Source organism: Musca autumnalis, unplaced genomic scaffold, assembly GCF_047663935.1.
Source record: "Musca autumnalis isolate F117 unplaced genomic scaffold, ASM4766393v1 scaffold_8, whole genome shotgun sequence".
In the NCBI taxonomy this organism is placed as follows: Eukaryota; Metazoa; Arthropoda; class Insecta; order Diptera; family Muscidae; genus Musca; species Musca autumnalis.
Genome location: NW_027412421.1, coordinates 453991 through 472821, shown reverse-complemented (window position 1 = coordinate 472821; position 18831 = coordinate 453991).

The window sequence follows — 18831 nt, the reverse complement described above, 5'->3', positions numbered from 1 at the left end:
TTTACCCGGTATTTACGCAATTTACCCAATTTACCGGGTATTTACCCATTGGGTATGTACCCACTGTCCATCTCTAGCCAAGTACTACATAATTCAAATGCTGTCGAATTCATTTGAAATAGGTAGTACTTGGCCTTTAATCTTTTACATGAAACTGGGTGTGAAAAAGCGGCGTATTTCATTGCGTTTCTACCCATGGCTGCCAGATTTGACGATTTATCGTCATTTTGACGATTTTTTGGTCAAAAAATGATAAATGACGATTTGACGATTTTTACCCAAAAAATGACGATTTTTGGATATTTTGCTAATGCAGTCATAAAAAATGTTGTAAATCATGAATTTGTAAAAAATTAGTTGATTTTAAAAAATAATTGTTAAACAAAAATCACAATAATCGTTATTTTTCAACGTAGAAGCTTTAAATTTTTTTTAGAATATGTATTTTAGCTTTATGTATCAGATTTCATCAATGGTGATGATATGTTTGGGTGCATATGCAAAGGAATTTTTAACTAGTTTTAGTTTTTTAATTAGTTTTACTGATATTTCGACATCCTTAACGAATTTTCACATTTGGTCTGTTCCTTTACTTTTGAAAATGGTAAAACTGGCAAAAGTAGCAAAAGTTGTAATCTACTTCCATATGAATTGTATGGTGTCTGAAGTAAAGGTACGCTTTTCGAGTAAAAAATTTTAAACTTGAAGATTCTTGCACGTAAAGGAACAGGGCTATTTTGTCAACAAGATGGAAAGAAAAATTGGACTAAAGTTTTGAATTTTGAGGAAATGTTTGAAAATAATGAAACGGATTCATTTCGCATTTTAATATAAGATTTGAAACGTGTTGATGGTTCATATGTTTTTTCTATAATAACAAAATTTTTAAAGAAAATAATGATAGGTATTACCACATTCCCCAGCAAATGTTAAACGAGTTTTCAGCCAAGTAAATCTTCACAAAACGAAATATGTATCGAAATTCTTTTCATAAGGATTCAATGTAGAGCATAGGTGCACAAGAAGAGCATGATATTTTAGGTGATTGCATTGGAAAGATAACTGTTTTTGTCTAAGATAAATTAAAATATTTTAAGTTACGGTTTTATAAGTTTTTTCATTGTTACATCAACACGGAGAAGTCCAAAAAGGCATTCTAAATAAAGAATTATGTGTATAAGTTATAATTCTAATTAAAAAGAACAACTTTAATAAATATCAAAGCAAATAATATGTACATCCATGCGCATGTTAACGACTAAACAACTGAGCGTAAGTGTTCGTGTTAGTTGTATTCAACGTTTTCGTAAAGACGCGTGAATGCCTGATGTAGAGTATACTTCACAAAATACATTATTGTTTGACAAAATTGATTAAATACGCCTCGTTAGTACCGGGCCACACTACAGCAATTTCACTGACATTTTGATATGAAATTATGCGTCTATAGATCAACGTCCATAGTAGAGTAAAATCATAAAATTGCTGTAGTGGGGAATTCGATTTAAGAACAACTAATTTCATGAAATTTTTTTAATGAAATTCACGCTAGTGTGGACCGGGACTTAAGAATGCTAACTCAAATATTTATTTACAAAATCGTTTAATTTAATGCTAATTTCATGGTACAATTAAAAAGGTAGAAACAACGGCGAATTGCTACAACAAAGCAACTGTTTTTGTAATGTAAAATGTCAAAATTTTCGCCAAATGATCTCTTGTTGTCTCTTTTTATCGCTTGTGTTTGTCTATAAAGTGAACACATGCTATCTCTTACTTACCGAATCATATGGTTTTTTGTTTTGATTTTTCATGGCGAATTCCTAGTTTTTTGACGTTTTAGATTCGATCAGCTGGGCTGAGGCATCTACCTTTTTAATTGTATCATGGCTAATTTGAAGTAAAAATATGTTTACTAACTCGAATAGCCATTTAATGTTAAATTTAATTAAAAATATTGTTACAAATGTAACTGATAGGTTTAAGTTAGTTTAGTTTAATTTCCGTTAATTTAAAAATTTGAATTGTAACGTAAAGTTTTTATTACGCAGTTACTTTATTTAAGCAACAACAATTATCATGTAGAATTATCTTCATTATTCTAGATGTTCTTTACCTTTCATTAATGTGCTTTTGTTTTGTTTTGCCACAATCATGTGATTATTGTTTAGTTTGTTACATCTTTATTGCACTTGTTTGTTGTTGTAGTTACGTCATTACTGTGCTTGTCGTCCAATTGTATTCCCCCATGTATGTAGTTGTGTTTTAAGCGTCGAACTGAACACATCGGTTAAAGAATAGCTGCGTGCTAACTAGAGACTTGCTGTGTGCTTTGTAATTAATGTCGGTTCTGAATAAGTGTAATAAAGTAAATAAAGCATTGTAGAAACGTAATCTAAAACGAACCCTGTTTTATTTGGTACAAATCGTATCGGGGAATAAAACAACGTCTACACGGAGATTAGTTAAACCTAATTCCGTAACAATTGGTGTCAGCAGTGAGATTACGACCATCCTACAATGAAGTTTAAGGATCTACGAGTGGAAGACTTGAAGAAGGAGCTAAGTAAGTTGGAGTTGTGTTCTACTGGCAACAAGGCCGAACTACAAAAACGCTTGTTGGAAGAGTTCGAGCGCCGTGGTATGAACATCGATGCATATGAGTTCGACAGTAAAGAGGAAGCCGAGTTATCAGCAAAGGGCGAATCCAGCGTTGAGGAAGTTTCGTCGGTAGCTGCCAGGGGTGACGATTTGAAATCAATGCTGGCTATGATGATGGAGAAATTAGATGCTAAAATGGAAGAAAATTCCAGAAAGAGCGAAGAAACTTCCAGACTTATGATGGAAATGAAAGCAGAAAACTGTCGAATGAGCGAAGAAACTTCCAGACTTGTGATGGAAATGAAAGCAGAAAATTGTCGAATGAGCGAAGAAAATTCCAGAAAAATAGAGGAAAAATTAGAGGAGAACTCTAGAAAAATCGCTAAGGGCATGGAAGAGAAATTAGAAGTAAATTCTGGAACAATTAACGAGAAACTCGAGAACATCACGATGGTGATTGAAAAGAGAGTAGAGAACGTGGAGGTACAAATTAAAGAGTTGGATAAAAAGATTCTGTCTGTTGACGAGAAATTTTTGGCCCATGATGAGAAATTTGTGAACCTTGAGAAGAAAATGTCGGAACTGGAAATCAAAGGCGGTCCAGTGAGAGCTATTCATAACACGTTAAAAATTAAGCCTCCAGTGTTCGACGGCTCTACCCCTTTCAATGTGTTCAAATTGCAGTTCGAGACATTGGCTGCTAGAGATTCATGGAACGACAACGACAAGGCGGTATCACTCCTTATGGCATTGAAGGGTGATGCTGCTGACGTATTACAGAGTATTCCCGCCGCTTCTAGGAACAACTATGGAGATATAATGGCTGCCCTTGAACGTAAGTACGGTAGTGAACACAAGCAAGAGATCTACCGAATGGAACTGAGGGGAAGAGTCGAGAAGCCGAATGAGACCTTACAAGACTTTGCGGCTGATATAGAGCGGTTGGCGCAGTTGGCATATCCAGGAGAGACACATCCATTGGTGGACCGCATAAAGATTGAGACATTTGCAAGTGGTATTCGTGAGCCAGAGATAAAATTTGCGACGTATGCGGCACCGATAGGAACATTTGCAGAAACCGTGTCATTTGCCCTGGCCCAAGAAACCGCGAGGATGCTGGTGAAACCTAAAGCTTACAACGTGAGGAGGCTGGACGTTGAGGACAACAATTCCCAGACCGTTGTCGACCCGCTGAAGGATGCACTAATGCGTGTGAAACGAGGGGCTGCTAGAACGAAAAAGACTTGTTATAACTGTCGGAAAACTGGACACTTGGCCCGAGAATGCAGATTGAGACAAGCAAGGCCCAGATCCACCTCACCGCCTTCAAAAAGCAACGACCAACCGGTGGCCAAGAATCTGCAAAGAGAGACATCAGGTGAATCAGATACAGCAAGTTCTGCTAATCACGAGGCGCCGCTGGCAGATGATGAAAACGATGGTCCCACAATTTCTATAGCCATAGTCCAGAAGGAGAATCACAACCTAACGGTTAAAGGCTTCATCAATGGTGTTTTGCGTACCTTGACATTGGACACCGGTGCAGCAAAGTCCATTATTAGACCGGATTTGGTAAAAGGGAAGGTATTGCCGTTAAATGGAGTCAAATTGCGGACGGCCACAGGCGAGACTACAACCGTGCATGGAAAGGCATACCAAAGGCTGAGCATGGGTAGAAAATCGGTAAATTTCGATTTTATAGTGGCCGATGTAGTGGACGAAGTTATACTTGGCGTAGACTTCATGATTGCCTTCGACATCAACCTGGATATAAAGCACCGTGTGATGACCTGGTCCAATGTGGAAATACCGATAAGTGTGGGCTACAACGAGAAAAGCAAACATCGCCCAAAGGCAGAATCCGGCGAGATCGCTGTCGATGTCCGCACGCTGAAAGTGGAAGCCGCCGACAATTGGCCCGTAGGAAAGTGGAAAAATCTCGCAACGAGGAGGAAAAAGCGAAGATGTACGTCGAGGAAAGGTCCATGGAAAAGCGGCCGTACAGCAAGGAAGGACAAGTCTGATGAAGACCAGGTGGCACTTAGGAAGGTGACCACAAAGAAAGAAGGTATAACGTCACGATTCCTGGAGAGAAGGCAACGTCGTCCAGAAGAGCAAAAGACCAAAGATGACGCAGTAGAGGGTACATCTAAATCGGTTGCCACCACTACGGAACGAGAACTGCGTCTAGTCAAGAGGAACAGGCTTAAGCGGGAGGCAGTGTTACCAATGCCCATACCACAGAGAGGGAACTGTGCCTATTCGGGACGAACATGCTTAAGCGGGAGCCAATGTTACGAATGTAACTGATAGGTTTAAGTTAGTTTAGTTTAATTTCCGTTAATTTAAAAATTTGAATTGTAACGTAAAGTTTTTATTACGCAGTTACTTTATTTAAGCAACAACAATTATCATGTAGAATTATCTTCATTATTCTAGATGTTCTTTACCTTTCATTAATGTGCTTTTGTTTTGTTTTGCCACAATCATGTGATTATTGTTTAGTTTGTTACTTCTTTATTGCACTTGTTTGTTGTTGTAGTTACGTCATTACTGTGCTTGTCGTCCAATTGTATTCCCCCATGTATGTATGTGGGTATGGTTGTTCGCTTAGTGCGAATGTGCGTCTGTGTGTTCGCTGCACAGATTCGAGATGTTGCCATATGTGTTCTGGAGGACTCTAGAACAGGGAGACTTTGGGGTATAAATACCGGGGAAATGGCAATGACGGAGTAGTCGTGTTTTAAGCGTTGAACTGAACAGATCGGTTAAAGAATTGCTGCGTGCTAACTAGAGACTAGCTGTGTGCTAAGTAATTAAAGTCGGTTCCGAATAAGTGTGATAAATTAAATAAATAAGCATTGTAGAAACGTAATCTGAAACGAACCCTGTTTTATTTGGTGCAAATCGTATCGGGAAATAAAACAACGTCTACACGGAGATTAGTTAAACCTAATTCCGTAACAATATATTTAAATATAACTAAATCATACCATTTTAATTTTTGACGATTTTTTTGACGATTTTGTAAAATAGATTTGACGATTTTAATTTTAAAAATCGTCATTTTGACGATTTTCAATAAAAATAATCTGGCAGCCCTGTTTCTACCTTAAATTTGCACGCGAATTTGAAACGATGGACAAGAAATGCAAGTGCAATGAAACAGAAGACACATTTTGCTATGATTTGAATGTAAACTAGTCGTTAAACTGTTTACTTTTCATTCATATTTTGCAGTTTTCCTAAAAATGTTTGGGTTTTTAATAAATTTAAATTAAATTTTGTATTTTTCCTGTCATAATTAATTTATTTCGATAAATTCTCTCATTTGTTAGAGATGGGACATATTTTATCGTCGTTCTGAAAGTAGTTTATATTGAACAATGTGCACAAATCGTTGTTCGTTCTCAAAATTTTGTATGGGAAATGAAGTAATTACATCGTAATTTAGGGTCGAACAACGAATAGAGAGCGAATTACCGTCAGTCTGAATAAGGCATTAGTCTTTTACCATATATGACTTCAGCCAGAATGCCATGCCTCTGATGTGTCGAGTCCTTGAAGGGCTGAGTACATAAGCTGCCTTGCCTGCTTGCCTTGCTTACTTCTGATAAAAGAATAAAAAAGACAAGGGCAAACCAGTTCGAAAATTGCTCGGCCTTCTTTATTCTTTTATTTTTATTAAATTTATTTTAGAAATGAAAATCTTCTTTGTGCTTGAGGTCAGTGTTGTTTATTGTTTCATTTTATGTTTCCCAATATTTCGCAATTTTGAAATTGCATCTTCAGGGGATGATCTACAACGACATTATAATTGTATGTATGCTATTGAGTATCACAGTACGTAACAGTATTAACAGTCAAGTATTTCTTAAGAACTATCGTAGTTTCACTACCATCGTCTGTTCCTTGTAAATATTGCACTGAAATGACTACGTATTGCACGACCTCTTTTTTGTCAAATATCTATAACAGTAGGCTGCATTGTCTGTATCGCTCTTATAATTTATCTTCGTAGTTGTTGGTATATTGTTGATGTACAGCATCTCCAATGTAAGTCGTCTGTTATATTTATTCTCTACTTGCAGTACACATACATTGTCAAAGTCTGGCATATGGTTGTTTAGCTTGCAGTGGTGCGCAAGCGCTGTTTTTCGGACTGTATTCTGATTTCGTAATTTAATATCAGATTTGTGTGCTGATAATCTTGTTTTCAGTTCATTCTTAGTGGTACCCACATCAGTGAGTCCTCAAGGAGTATAATATATCCCTGCACAAATTTGTCAACGTAGGTCCACGTTTTCTTCTAGCTCCGATATATGGGTACCCCAATTTCGAATATTTACCCAAACCTTGGGTAAAAACTCTTAGCTGCCAAACCACTTGACGTAGGCTAACTAAATTTGGCTCAAATCTTTCTTATATCAATAGTATTAAAGGTATTGAAAATGGAGTCCCTGGGTCCATGTTTTGATATAGCCCCCATATAGGCGTACCTCCCGATTTAAGGTATTTTTTAACTATTAGCCACATTTTACAACCAAATTGGCTGTAATTTGGCACAGGGAGTCCCCAAGGAGTAATATATATATATATATATATAAGGTAAAGAGTTTTTACCCAATATTTGGGTAAATACTCTAAATTGGGGTACCCATATATGGGGGCTATAAAAAAGCGTGGACATATGTCGACAAATGTTTGCAAGGATATTTTATACTCATTGTGCCAAATTACAGCCAATTTGGTTGTAATATGTGGCTAATAGGTGAAAAATACCTTAAATCGGGAGGTACGGCTATATGGGGGCTATATAAAAACATGGACCCAGAGACTTCATTTTCAATACCAGATGTTCTCTTGATATAAATAAGATTTGAGCCAAATTTCGTCAGGCTACGTCAAGTGGTTCGGCAGTTAAAGGGTTTTTACACAACATTTGTATAAATACTCGGGTATTTACCCAAGTATTTACCAACTTGTTTAAAGTATTGTAAAACTATCCATTTTGAAACGATTTCACAACCTAAACCCAGAAATAGGGTGTAAGATGTTGTACTGGCGATTCAATATAGTAAATACCCAAATAAATACCCACAAATGGGTATTTACCCGGTATTTACGCAATTTACCCAATTTACCGGGTATTTACCCATTGGGTATGTACCCACTGTCCATCTCTAGCCAAGTACTACATAATTCAAATGCTGTCGAATTCATTTGAAATAGGTAGTACTTGGCCTTTAATCTTTTACATGAAACTGGGTGTGAAAAAGCGGCGTATTTCATTGCGTTTCTACCTTAAATTTGCACGCGAATTTGAAACGATGGACAAGAAATGCAAGTGCAATGAAACAGAAGACACATTTTGCTATGATTTGAATGTAAACTAGTCGTTAAACTGTTTACTTTTCATTCATATTTTGCAGTTTTCCTAAAAATGTTTGGGTTTTTAATAAATTTAAATTAAATTTTGTATTTTTCCTGTCATAATTAATTTATTTCGATAAATTCTCTCATTTGTTAGAGATGGGACATATTTTATCGTCGTTCTGAAAGTAGTTTATATTGAACAATGTGCACAAATCGTTGTTCGTTCTCAAAATTTTGTATGGGAAATGAAGTAATTACATCGTAATTTAGGGTCGAACAACGAATAGAGAGCGAATTACCGTCAGTCTGAATAAGACATTAGTCTTTTACCATATATGACTTCAGCCAGAATGCCATGCCTCTGATGTGTCGAGTCCTTGAAGGGCTGAGTACATAAGCTGCCTTGCCTGCTTGCCTTGCTTACTTCTGATAAAAGAATAAAAAAGACAAGGGCAAACCAGTTCGAAAATTGCTCGGCCTTCTTTATTCTTTTATTTTTATTAAATTTATTTTAGAAATGAAAATCTTCTTTGTGCTTGAGGTCAGTGTTGTTTATTTGTTTATTGTTTCATTTTATGTTTCCCAATATTTCGCAATTTTGAAATTGCATCTTCAGGGGAAGATCTACAACAACATTATAATTGTATGTATGCTATTGAGTATCACAGTACGTAACAGTATTAACAGTCAAGTATTTCTTAAGAACTATCGTAGTTTCACTACCATCGTCTGTTCCTTGTAAATATTGCACTGAAATGACTACGTATTGCACGACCTCTTTTTTGTCAAATATCTATAACAGTAGGCTGCATTGTCTGTATCGCTCTTATAATTTATCTTCGTAGTTGTTGGTATATTGTTGATGTACAGCATCTCCAATGTAAGTCGTCGGTTATATTTATTCTCTACTTGCAGTACACATACATTGTCAAAGTCTGGCATATGGTTGTTTAGCTTGCAGTGGTGCGCAAGCGCTGTTTTTCGGACTGTATTCTGATTTCGTAATTTAATATCAGATTTGTGTGCTGATAATCTTGTTTTCAGTTCATTCTTAGTGGTACCCACATACATTTTTCCACATTTTTCCTCTTCGTTGCCATCGCATTCAATTTTATAAATTACGTTGTGTTTGTCAAGTTTAGGTATGTTGGTTTTGGTTTGACTGAACAGTCGTTTTAAAGTGTTGCCAGTTTTTGGTGCTATATTAAATTTATCCTTGTCAAACAGGTTGGAGTTTTGGAACCGCTCTGAAATTTCCGGTACACACAACATTGTTTTGCATAACTTTTCGTTTTTATCTTCTTCCAAATTTGTTTCCGTCCGACGTATTTTATTGTTACTTATTAAATTCTCAATAAGATATTTAGGTAAAAAAATTTTTGGTTAATATTTTCCTTATTTTATTCTTGTTTTTTCCGTGAAATTTGATATCACTTACATTAAGGTTACGTGCGGTATTTACTATTATTTGTTATGGGTGTTTGGAGTGGTAGTTGATAATACGACCGAATGCGGTCGGTTTTTGGTACCAGTCAATTTCTAGTTTAGTTTTTACTCTTTTTACAAGGGTGTCTAAGTATGGAATGGAACCATTGTCCTCTTCTTTCATTGTAAATTTTATATTATTATTAAAGTCATTTAGTGTCCTTAATGTATCTAGTATTGCACTTTCTTCTATAATTATAAATAAGTCATCTACATACTTCGTCAAAATTGTTGGTTTCGTCCTTAGTTTCTCCATACATGTGTCAAGTAGTTTCTCCATAACGATAGCGGCTATTATCGGAGAAGCCGGTGACCCCATCGACAATCCCTTCCTTTGTTTGTATATTCTGTTCTCGTATTGGAAGTATCGATTGTCTTTTATACAGAATTTCAGAATACTTAGGAATAGTCTCTGAGACATATTCGTGTATTCTTTTATGGTATTCCACTTTTCTTCTATTATAGAAAGACCCAAGTCCACAGGAATGCTTGGGAATAGAGAGATCACATCAAATGATACCATTCTTTCATTCTTCTTAATCGTCAAGTTTTGTATTTTATTTTTGAATTGCAGTGAGTCCTTTACGTTGTATTTTGAATTGTTCGTCAAGTTTTTTTAAAATTTTAACTATGTATTTGCATAGATATATCGAGGGTGAGTTGATAGATGAGCATATGGGTCTCAATGGATAGTCCTGTTTATGGATCTTGGGTAGTCCGCCCTAGGCGCTGTCATCCTCTGTTTATATTCGTCCTTCCTCATTGCAACCGTCACATTGCCTTTGTCCGCATTTAAAATTAAAATGTCTTTATTTTCCCTAAGAAATTTCTCGCTGTGCACCACTGTTCTGTTGATGAATTTATCTATGTTGCTCTCCCTCATTCTGTTAATGTGCGTATCCAACATTGTTGTGAATTTCGTTCGCATAATTTCTTGTTGTTCCTTATCATTGCTTGTTTGGATAATGTCATCACCATCCGCAATAAACTTGAAGAGCGGGATGTTTGACGTTTTTGTTGGTAAATTGAATTTGTCTTCTAATGAGAGTAACCACTTAACGTCATGTGCAAATTCTACGTTAGTCTTGTTGACGAACCAATCATCATTATTTTGGATGTTAAGTTCTCTAATTTGCTCTTTTTTCAAATTGTCAAATTTTTGTTTTTGTATGTTTTTTGTTTTGTTTTGGATTCTTGTGGTTATGATTTCTTCTCTGGCATGTAAGTTTTCTAATTCATCTTCGGACATATGTTTGTGTATTGATTTGCAAATCGTTCGTATTTCTTTATTGTTACTGTCAAGTTCATCGTGTTTTTGTTGTATAATTAAATTGAGTATATTATTTTGAAAAATGTCAATATGCTTCTCTAAAATATTTTGAATGTGGTGGATGTGTTGAGTTTTAAAGAAAGTGTGTATGTTTTTTATCGAATTCTTGATGAATTTTGGAATAATTTCATTGTTTCGGCATCGTATTAAAAATGTTTAGGTTGTTTTTATTTTTGTTACTTTTACTTTAAGATTCTTGTGTCTGTTGATACTGTGTCGTATGTTGTTGTTCCTTTGTGCGTCGTTGTAGATCATGTTTGCTGTTCTTTTTTAGGCGTGCTCTCCTTATTGCAATATTTGAGTTTTAGTATATTCGACCTTTTAAATTTATTTTAGAAATGAAAATCTTCTTTGAACTTAAGGTCAGTGTTGTTTATTTGTTTTTTGTTTCATTTTATGTTTCCCAATATTTCGCAATTTTGAAATTGCATCTTCAGGGGATGATCTACAACGACATTATAATTGTATGTATACTATTGAGTATCACAGTATTTTTAAGATATTTGCCAAACATACAAAAAGAGATTATTATTTACTTACAATACGTAAAAATATTAACAGTTAAGTATTTCTTAAGAACTATCGTAGTTTCACTACCATCGACTTTTCCTTGTTGTTTCCTTTGAGGGGTTTAGTGGACTATATCTTGGGTGATTTATCTGCGCCAAAAAAAGGTACAATTTCATTCAAAATAGTTTAAGTTCGAGAATACTCAATGTTTATTGGGAGTTTGGACATGGAAATAGAAGTGGAAAATCGTAGACGGAATTAGTGGGACATGTTGGTTAGGAATTACCTCTTGTTGTTCAACCAAAATAAATGATATAAAAACGGTATTAATGGAATGCAAGACTTGGAGATATGTTGATCTTTATTGTTCGACAGTGCAACGTAAAAGAGAATTATATTTAGGAATTTATTGTCGTTGAGGAGGCTGTTAGTATTAACAGAGAAATTCAACATACTAAATTCAGCGCCCTCTACTTATTCTTACAATTTAAGTGTATTGATTATACATTTCATCGATAACAATTAAGGTGGCCAGGTGCCAACATTACCGCCCCATCTTGCAGGACTGCAATTTTAATAACTTAGTATAGGCTTATATATATAATATACCTAATTCAATAAGTATGTTAGCATATGTATGGAATTCATTTCAAAGTTCATGTTATGATATAGGCTCATAAAGGAATCAATTTAAACAAGATCCCGATAGAACCCATCCAAAAATAGTATTCAATGCTACAGGCAACCCGTTGTTACCAGGAATTAAACCATTTAAAACTATTTTGGAGTATGTGTCTGCTCCTAAAACAATTGCTATAGGCCTAGACTTATAGATTTGAAAATATGGATGATACCCGTGAGTTAATGGATTTATGGGGAGAGTTCATAGAAATTTTGTTGTTGATTTTCATAGTAGTTTCTAATATTGGTTGTGAGAGTTGTCGAGATCTGAGAGTAAAAACACAAATAGATTCGTCCCCTAGTTTAGTAATGGGAAGATTTAGGTCTTCAGCTAATTGGTAAGATATTTTACTAAAGGTAGAACATGTGTCTATGACCGCTCTTGCGTGAATCTGTTCGTTTCCGTGTTGAATTACGATGATTGCTGTTGGAAAAAGATAACATTGGTGTATTGAGGTAATGGAGGAAAGGGTCACTACATTGGTGTGGAATAATGTTGGAGATTTTCTTAGATTGGATATTTGATGTAAATGTTGATCATTTTTTGGAATATGAAGTTGTGTGTGATGATTTCCATTGCAAATTCTGCATCCCGTTTTCGTAAAATAGGATCCTGCAGAATGTTGATGTGCCAGACAGTTTGAACAATATTCGTATAAAATGACCTTTCGAATTTTTTCGTCGACATCAAGACGAGCAAACGTTCGACAATCTTTCAGAGCATGTTTTCCCACTTTACATACCCGACAGGAGAAATCATTTTTACCACGGCGGTGGATTTTTGAGGAAATTTGTTGTTTTTGGACAGAAGGCATGCTGAAAAATAAGTGGAAAATAAATTGCTTCGTATACGACTAACATGGAGGGAGTAGTACAATTTTCACTATAGGTCGTGTTAATGTTCCTTTGGAGGTTTTAATGTCAACTACTCGCACTAAGTTATCTTTCCCTGTATATGCTTTTGTGACACGTCCTAAACTCCATTCTGTGGGGGATTTACATTCTTCCCGAATAACTACCACTTGGATATTTCTTTCGGGTTTCTTCCATTTCATCCTTTTGTAAAGTTCCTTGAGATACTCATATTTCCACCTGACAGCAAATTGTTGGGACAAGGCTTTGACCTTGCGCCAGCGACATAAAATGGAAAGGTCTGTATCTGATTCAGGAGGCTCCGCAATAGACAGTATCGGCCCACCAATTAAAAAATGCCCTGGAGTTAAGGCGAGTAAGTCATCGTGGTTCTCGGATATGGGGGATATCGGTCGGGAGTTTAGGCAAGCTTCAATTCTATAGAGGACGGTACAAAACTCTTCAAATGTAAATTTGTGATGACCAGCCATTTTATGAAAGTGAAGCTTGAAGCTTTTCACTCCCGCTTCCCATAACCCTCCCATATGAGGGGCTCCGGGGGGAATGAAATGCCATGTGATGTTTTGGAAAGAAAACTGTGACAACACAGCATCTCTGGAAAATTTCAGAAAATTCATTGCTAATTCTTTGGAAGCTCCTACAAATGTTTTTCCGTTGTCGGAATATGAATTTAAAGGACATCCCCGTCGAGATACAAATCTGTGAAAACATGCAAGAAACGTTGGAGTGGCGAGGGAACTGGTAACTTCCAAATGAATCGCGTGTGTGGAGAAACAATTAAATATACAAACGTAACCTTTAGAAATTACATAGTTTCTACCAGTGTAATTTTTGATTTCGAATGGACCTGCGAAATCAAGTCCAGTGTTAGTGAAGGCCCTTGAGAATGTTGACTAGGGTTATGACTTTTTGAAATTTTTCCTCAAAAATGATTTCCTGTAGCAGGGATGAATGAACTTTTGCCTATTAATCACTATGCTATCGTTTATTCCATTGAAATATAAAAAAAGTTCACGCACAAATCGATTTTAAAAAAAATAATTTTTTGAAAAAATATATGAAACGAAAAAAAATTGTTTTTCAAAAAATTATTTTTTGTTGCACGAATGAATAAATATAAGCCTACAAATAACTATAATAACGTTTATTTCGTTCAAATAATAAAAAAGCCGCGAAAAAAGTCACTTTGAAAAAATTTTAAATTTTTTGTTTTTTGTTACAAAATTATATTTTTGATTAAAAGCGGTTACGACATTTTTACGATTCTCAGAATTGAATAAAAATAGTTAGAAATAAATTTTATGTCATTTTAATTATCTCATGTGGCTCTAAAGTTTATTTTCAATTATATATCTGTTTTCAGTGACTTCAAAAAATTGTCCATAATTTTGATAAATTCAAATTTTAAAATCATTTTGTGCGTGAGGTTTTTTCACCGAATCACCTTACAATTAAGATTTTATGTAATCTTATGGCAAAACTCATCACGCTATGATACAGGGATATGAGGTTGTAAAAAAGTCATAACCCTAATGTTGACCTTTCAGGCGGCAGAACTCCCATTAACTGCCTCTGCAACTTTTGCTTCCAAATAACACAAATTTTACACTGGTGAATTATGCTCTTAATGAGATATTTGCTTTTTGCTATCCAAAATTGCATACGAAGTAACCTTAACATTAAGTTGTTTCCTCCATGGAGGGATATAATGTGTATGAATTTGATGAGAAGTCTAGAGAAACAACAATTGTATGGTAAAATGATGGGATATTTCTCATCATATGTTAAATTTTGGGAATAAGAAATTCTACCACATGCTCGAAGGAGACCAACGCCATCAATGAAAGGATTTAAATTGGAAATTGCACTTGAAGTTGCAACTGGCTCCTTTTGAGATAAGCTGTGATATTCATTTGTGAACACAGATTTTTGACACACAATGATAAGAGTATTCCTGGTGCTTCGTATTTCATCCGACGTTATATCTGGAGAACTGAAGTGTCTATTAAATGGGCGACGTATTGCGTGTATGAATCTTGTAACATAAGACATAACCCTTAGAGCTCGATTCAGAGAGGAGAATCTTTCTAACAAATCTTGGAAATTTTGAAAATAGGTATAGTTACAAGATATATTTTTTGCTTCGAGGACATTTTCCTCAACGTGAATGAAAGAAGGTGTAGGCCAAAGGTTCGCGGGCATTTTAAGCCACGAATGTCCATCCCACCATAATCTATTCGAAATAAGGTCTTTTGGATAACTACCGCGTGAAGCGATATCAGCAGGATTGTTTTTCGATTCCACGTGTGCCCAATTTTCTACACTCACGACCTCTGAAATTTTTGACACTCTATTGGCAATGAATGATTTCCAATGAAAGGCTGGTTTTTTGAGCCAAGCGAGGACAATCATTGAGTCTGTCCAGCAGAAGATTTTAGAATTGCATATGGGAAGGTTTGGTATTATGGAATCAATCGCTTCTGCCAAAAGAACAGTTCTAACATTGGTATAGAAAGCGTTTTGATAGGGGCAACTCTGGATTTTGCACATAGCAGGTTAGTGAGGATTAATCCGGATGGAGTTTGTATACGAATATAAACAACAGCTGCGTATGCTTGCTCGGATGCGTCACAAAAGCCGTGAAGTTCTACTTCACAGTCAGGGCAGTAATGAACCCAAAGATTTATTCTTATATTTTCTATATGACAATAGTTTTCTACTAGATTTTCCCACGATGATTTTAGATTAATTGGCAATGGTTCATCCCAATCTAATTTTGCGGCCCAAATATTTCTCATCAAGAGTTTACTCAGCATGATAAATGGACAAAGCCACCCCGCCGGGTCAAACAATTTTGATATTTCAGAGAGAACTTTTCGTTTGGTAGGATTTAATAAACAAGGAATGTTAGATATTTGGAAGAAGAAGTAATCATTTTTGGCATTCCACCTTACTCCTAGAGTTTTGGCGGTAGAGTGGTCTTCGAATTGGAGGAATTCTTCGTTGAGAAGATGTTCTTTTGGAATGGTATCTAAAAGTTGCTTAGAATTCGATGTCCATTTACTGAGAGAAAATCCAGCAGAACTTAATGCTTCTATTAATTGAGTTTTTGCATTTAAAGCTGACTTTAAGTCGTGACTTCCAGTCAGGACGTCATCTACGTACATATGGGTAAGACGAATTTGTGAGGCCACAGGATAAGTAATTTTCACGTCTTCAGCAAGCTGTTGAAGAGTGCGTGGCCAAAAGTAACGGTTTTCAATTCATATTCTTGGATGTCCTCGGATTTTCTATAAAGTATCCTCTGAAAGGGTGTGTGTTCTTTATTAACCATAATCTGCCGGTACATTTTTTTCAATATCGCTATTGAAAACTATCCGGTAGAAACGAAATTGGAGTAGGAGGATGACTAGGTAATTTTGAAGAGACGGGCCGCAGCACAGAACATCGTTTAAACTTACACCATTGGATGTTGAATTGGAGGCATTAAATACGACCCTAACTTTGGTCGTGGCACTTTCAGGACGCACTACGGCGTGGTGTGGAAGATAATAATGCGGCGCCAGGGATTTTTTTTCCGAAAATCGGTTCCATATGGTTTAATTCAAGATATTCCATCAAAACTCGATCGTAAAGGTCTTTAAATATTGGATTTTTAAGAAGTTTACGCTCATTTCGCAAACATTGGGATGCCGCAATATTTTTTGATTGACCAAGGGTACAGAAATGATCGTTCTTGAAAGGAAGAGAAACTATATAACGTCCTGTGGTATCCCTTTTAGTCGTCTATTTATACATTTCTTCACAAAAACGATCCTCTTCGGAGAAATGCTTACGCTTAGGAAGATCTTCAACTTCCCAAAATTTTGATATTTGCTGAGCTAAAGAGTCTGGATGAAATGAGATCCTTGTGTGGAAAGACGATATGGATTGTGATCGTACAGGCCCTACCAGAATCCAACCTAGTATGGTTTTCTGTGCCATTAGTGATCCGCATACATTTGTATAAATACCATCTCTCATTAAAAATGGTATTATATCAGCTCCAATAAGCACATCGATATACCCAGTCTTATAAAATTCTGGATCAGCTAATGGGATATCTGGAAGATGGTTAAAAAGCTCTTTACAAGAGGAGGTTGTTGGTAAACCAGAGGTGAGCTTGGGCAAGACAATCGCTGAAATGTCTAGAGAAAGGTCGGAATATAGAGTGGACCCAATGGTAAACAAACAAGATTTGTGTGACTTTGCAGCGACGGCAATTTTAGTAGATTAAAACTGTGCTCCGATATAAAAGTTGCCTCTGAGCCAGAGTCAAAGAGAGCGCGATCTTTAAAAACGTCACCATTGTGCATAATGTTCATAAGGGCAGTTCCTAATAATATCATTTTGGACCCGGTGGTGGGGTATGATTGAATAATATTGTTATGAAGTTGGGATTCTGTAGAATGTGGATGTTCAGTCACGGTGATATCTAAGTTTTGAATTGTGGGATGTTCTGGAGTACCTGCCGAACTTTCTGGAGATGAAGTGGTAAATTCGTCTTTATGTAATAGAGTATTGTGTCTTCGTTGACACTTTAAGCAGTTAAAGAAACTTTTACAATCTTTTGCATTGTGACCTTTGCCAAAACAGTTTAAACACAATTTATATTTCTTTAAATGACAAACTTTCTCGTCATGATATAAGAATAAAAATTTTGGACAAAGTCTGATGGTATGACTTTGTTCCGGACATAATTTGCAGGAAGGTTGAGCTAAGGTTTCACTCTTTTCAATTTGGGTTGGATCTTAGAAGTTGCTTTAGACTCCTGTGGCAAAGAAGTTGGAATGACTGGCGAATCAAGTTTTTCGTTAAAATCAGAGACAGTTTCAAGAGTTTGATATCTACTTGTCAAAAAAGCATCCAACTCTTTCCACGCTGGGCTTTCGGTTTTATTTTGCAGAGAATGTTCCCATAACGATAGTGTTGATTCAGAAGTCTGGATGTCTATATCGTAAAGTTTTAGAGAAGATATTACGCTGTTAATAGTATTTTGAAGTTCTTTTAGAGAATTAGAGGACTCTTTGGTGCAGTTTTGAATGTTGAAAAGAACCCTTAGTTGGCTGTTAATTAGTAGCCTCTTATTTTCAAAACGGGTCTGCAGAAATATTCATGCTATCGAGAGTCCTTCATTAGTAAGAGGAGCTTTTTGGACAATTTATTTTGCTTCTCCGCGGGTTTTGGAATTCAAATGAAATAATTTCTCTATAGGAGATAAGCGGGAATTTGTAAGATATAGAGCCGTGAAGAGATCACGGAATGTAGGCCATGATAAATAGTCCCCATAAAAGGGCTCAATATCGCATGGTGGAAGGCTAATCATAGGCAATGGTGTAATTTCGTGGGATCCGCTTTTTGAACCAGTTGATGTCTTAAGGCGTTTGGATTCCATTGTTTCGCTAATTTTAGCTATACTACTAACATAAGTCTGATACGTTGATTGGTAGCGGCTCTTCAGATTTTCGATATCTGCTTTAGTGTTCTCTTTCTCACCGGATTTATCTACTAACTCATGAAGACTGGATTCATAAGCCGGTTTTACCCTGCTCCAAATCGCCTTGAGCTCTTCTTTGTGTACTTCTAATGAGTATATAGAGTAACCCGATAGAGACTCACCACAGATTTCGGCATTAAATTCTATTAATGCATCTGAGATCTCTATAAAACCTGATAGCGCAGTCATGTTTATATTGGACTTACTGCGAATTGTTGATGATAAGAAGATTTTCAGCAGTTGTGAATAAAAGCAGGAAAACCTAAACACTATTTGCACTATTGACAGGGTTTTTGCTTTTGGTAAACTTTTTTTTTTTTTTTGTTTCAATACGTAGCTTTTACTAAACATGCGACACTTTATTTACGTAGAATGTATACCTTTCTGTACTTTAAACAAATATAATTCTATTAAGCACAATACGTTTATTCAAGAGAGG